Consider the following 5,000-nt stretch of genomic DNA (forward strand, 5'->3'; position numbering starts at 1 on the left):
TGGAATGTTCCTCCTGACCTGTTGAGGGGTGTGGTTATCCCTCTCTGGGAGGGGAAGGGGGACAAGGTTCTCGCCCACATACTTCTGAGATGTATCAGAGACCACCTACTGAGGCACCAGAGGCCGGAGCAATCCGGATTCACTCCTAGTAAGTCCACAATAGACCATATCCTTGCGCTTCAAGTCATTGCAGAACGCCGTCGTGAGTTCAGGCGTGGGCTGCATGCAGCCTACATCAACCTGAAGAAGGTATTCAATACAGTGCATCAGGAATCACTCTGGGAGATCCTGAGACTGAGAGGAATGCCAACAAGGATTATTGGACTACTAGCAAGCCTGTATACTGGTAATGAAAGTGCTGTTAAGTGTAGTGGGGGTCTGTCGAGCTTCTTTCCTGTTAGTTTAGGAGTGAGTCAAGGCTTGCACCAACTCTTGCATGGACTGGATACTGGGCAGAGCTACAATTCAAAGTCATTGTGGAGCAACTCTGGGCAGTATCAAGGTTACCGACCTTGACTTTGCTGATGATATTGCTATTCTTTCTGAGTCTTTGGAAACCTTAATGGTGGTTCTGGATGCATTTAGCAATGAAGCAAAATCCTTGGGTCTAGAGGTCTCCTAGACCAAGACCAAGGTCCAGGACTTTGGGGACTTGCTAGAACCTGTTCAGTTGGTACATGCTTGCGGGGAGGACATTGAAGTCATAGAGAACGTTACATACATGAACTCTGTCGACAAGAGTACTTAGAAATGTCAGTACCTGTACATAAGGACCAAGCTATGGGGTTTCAAGGCCCTGATAATGCCAGTTTTGCTATACGGTAGTGAAACCTGGACATTATCCTGTGCCTTGGAGTCTCATCTTGATGCCTTTTGTAATAGATCCTTATGCTGGATCATGAGGTACTGTTGGCAGGACATGTGTCCAATCAACAGTTGCACCGTGAGACTGGCACAGGACCTGTTTTCTGCACTATCCATGATTGCCAACTCAGGCTATATGGCCACCTGGCTCGCTTTCCTCAGGATGATCCTACCCATCAGGTCGTCTCAGTTCGAGACAACCCCGGGGGGAGGAGGCCTGCGGGACGATCCAGGAAATCGACCAAACCTGTCGTGAAGATCTCGAGATGGGCCGAGTCCCTGTCTGGCGGCTTGACATGAGGGATCCTCGTAGATGGAAACAAAGGGTGGATGCGGCTACGCGCCCCCGTCGGCGTTAGCTCCTTGATGATTATAACAAACCGCACCAGTCGGCACACACGCAAACGCCAAAACACATCCATGCTTCCCCATTGCCCCCAAAACAAGCATGAATGTGTTTTTTTTTTTTTCCAATAGGTCCCCGAGGCTAACGGCTGCTGGAGAGCGATGATAAGATTGGCCCTCTGCTTGCCTATATTATCTCGCTTGATTCTGTACATGTTTGTTTTGCCTGAGAAGACTGGCTTTCGACACACCGTCTTGATTGAAGACCTGCCCTCTTCTTGTAAGTCCATTGTTTATCTTTTTTTTTTTTTTTTTTTTTTTGTAATTATTATAGTCAGTGGTCGTTTTTTTCGTGTAAATGTCTTACTGTTTATGTGGCATGTGATAAAAATTAAGATAATGCTGTTGATGATAATAGCAATGATAACTATTAAAATCGTAATAATGATTATGATACTACAACTAATAAATAATAACAATAGTAGTATTAGTAGTTGTAGTAGCCGTAGTAATAATAGTGATGATGATGATGATAATAATAATAATTATTATAATAATAATAGGCCTACTACTACTAATAATAATAATAATTACGATAACAATAATAATAATAATAATGATAGTGATAATAATTACAATAATGATAATAACAACAATAATAACACTAATGATAACAACAACAATGATAAAGCATACGAATTTCAGTCCTGTTCTGTGACGTGGCGATCGACGAAGCGTACCTGGAGGTGGCCCGCTATGAAATGTTCTTAACTCTGCTTATTTGCCTGACTTACTCGGCTCTCCACCTGCCTCGTTATCTCGAACGGGTCTTTCCTCAGCTCACTCAGCAACTGCATCCAAATGGCAAGTGCTGGTTCGTGTTACTGAGGGGGAGAGATAGGGAGGGAGAAAGGGAGAAGTGGATTTGTTAGAGAAGGGTTGGGGGAAGGGGAAGAGATGGAGAGGGAGGGAGAGAGAGAGAGGGAGAGGGAGGGAGAGAGAGAGGGAGGGAGAGAGAGGGAGGGAGGCAGAGAGGAAGGGAGAGAGAGAGAGAGAGAGAGAGAGAGAGAGAGAGAGAGAGAGAGAGAGAGAGAGAGAGAGAGAGAGAGAGAGAGAGAGAGAGAGAGAGAGAGAGAGAGAGAGAGGAGGGAGGGATGGATGGAGTAGAAAATGAGGGAGAAATAGCGAAGAAAACGGGGAGAGATAGAGAGGGGAGAGAGGGGGTGGGGATAGAAAGGGGGAGAGGGAGAGGGCAAGAGATGGAGTGTTACAAGAGGGTGAAAGGAGTTGGAGAGGAGTAGTGGATCAAAGAAGGGAGAAATGAAGAAGACAGGAAAAGGGGAGTGCTGGAGAGAGAGAGATGAGAAACTGGGAGTGGAAATTAGAGGGGGAAGATGTGGATTGGAGTGAGGAATAGATGGAGAAAGAAAAGGGAAGAGATAAGGAGAGAGTACGAAAGGCAGGGGGATGTAAAATAAGAGAGAGAGGGAGAAAACTGGAGACTAAGAGGGAAAGAGATACAGAACGAGAGAGGTATAAGTGATAGAAGAAGGCAGTAAGAAAAAATAAATAAATAACAAGGAAAGGAGGATCTAAATATGTTATTCCATCTAAGAAACCTTTACTCTTCCAGCGAATAGCGAGAAAGGGACAAGCACCGAGCATCGCAAAACAACAGACGTGGTGGGATCCCTCGCCCTGTATTGGACGGTAATTGCAACGCCCCTCCTTTTAATACACGTCCAGGTGTCGGGTCACGAGGTAAGTCATCCTTCAGCGTCACTTTCACAGGGGGTCCTCGACTTACGACGGAGATCCGCTCCTACGATCGCGTCGTAACCCGAATTTTGACGTGAGTCGGAATACACTTAAGTACAGTACATGTACGAACGTATATAAGCACCGAAGTCACTCACATATGCTAATGCAGTATGTATACATGTGTTAAAGTCAGAATCTAAAACATAAGACATGTCTATGACGTACATGAAAACATAACTAGGGATAAATGAACACATGGAAGACAAACTGTAAATACCGTACATGATTTCTAGTGTCGTATCCACGAAACTTCGGAAGTCGAGACCGTCGTAAACCGAGGACCCCCTATATTTACTTACAAAAGGATGAAGAATTTGAAATATTTTTACTTCGTCATTTTTTTTTCGTGTATATCCGGCCGTTGGATTTTTATTAATTTACTCATCTTGAAAGGGAATAATGATCAACTCTTTTCCAACCTCCCCCATTTTTTCGTTGGTTTATTAATGCATTATTTCATTAATAATTCATAATTTATTCTTTCTAATTTGATCCCTTATATGCCAATGAAAATAATGACCTAATCCTATTTTTTAACATATTTTTAAATATTGCCTTACCACTCAATAAGAACTCACGACATATTCTTATCAACTTCAAACCTTATCTGCCGATGAAAATATTATCCGATTTTTTTTTCTTTAATATTCATCTTAGGAATGGACATCCTGCCTTACCCTTCCATCCCACTTCCTGCTCCTCTTCGCCACGTCCCTCCTCCTCAACGGCAGTGACCTGATATACGCAGAGGTCATGGAGGTCAAAGGTCAAGAAGAGGAAGAGGAGGACGACGCCAAGCCCCTTTGGCTCCTGGACGAAAAAGGAGAGGAGGAAGTGGGAAGAGAGAAAGGAGAAAAGGAGAAGGAGGGAACGAGAGATGTGTATCCCCTTTGGTTTCACGAACAGGAAATCGAGAAATGAAGGATTATAATTATATATTATGTGTCTGGATATCAGAGATGTTTATGATGGATTTTTTTGTATTTGTTTTCCTTGTAAGAAGTTGTGGCGATATGACATTTATCTCGCGTGAATTATACTTACTTTTATATATCTCGTATTTATCTAACAATCCTGTTTCCCTTATATTAGTCTTTTTTTATACAACGGATACATGTAGAAAAGGTGTGAATGAGAATTAATATCTTCACAATACATGAGATGCATTTAACCGGTTTCGAATATACGTCAAAAAAATTATGTATTTCTGACGAAGATATATTCGAAACCGTTGAAATACATCTCTTGTAATGTGAAATTCATTCTCATTCATATCTTTTTTTACATTTGTCAACATGAAAACAGACACATGTCCACTATTATGTATACAATTGTTGTATATAATATTTTCGATAACTTAGTTGATTGTACCTTTTAACGTATGATTCTGTGAGGCTTTAAAGTTGGATTAATTCTGCTTGATTAATTAAAGTCTAAGTTGTCACTTTTGTCCATCAAAATGGTTCCTGACGGCTGCCACACACACACACACACAAACACACACACACACACACACAAACACACACACACATATATCTATATATATATATATATATATATATATATATATATATATATATATATATATATATATACATATATATATATATATATATATATATATATATATTATTTATATTTATAGGTGTGTGTGTATATATATGCAAACTTATGTAGTAACGTTGCCAGGAAAAACATTCTTAAGCTTGATAAAATATACATTGAACAAAACCAGAATTCTTTCAAACGTTTCGGGTTGATTTCAACCATCTTCAGTGAAGAATAACTGCTGATTAACATATAAATATATACAAAGGTGTATCGATTCTCAGGGACACTGTTGGTAATTACAATTCAATATTATGTGATACTACAGTAATTATCTTATTTAATTTTACAGTTACAGTTACAAAATTTGGAACATGATAGTCTAATAGTAGAAATATCTAAATATAAACAAAGTTCATTAA

Source organism: Penaeus vannamei, chromosome 1 (assembly GCF_042767895.1).
Source record: "Penaeus vannamei isolate JL-2024 chromosome 1, ASM4276789v1, whole genome shotgun sequence".
Taxonomy (NCBI): Eukaryota; Metazoa; Arthropoda; class Malacostraca; order Decapoda; family Penaeidae; genus Penaeus; species Penaeus vannamei.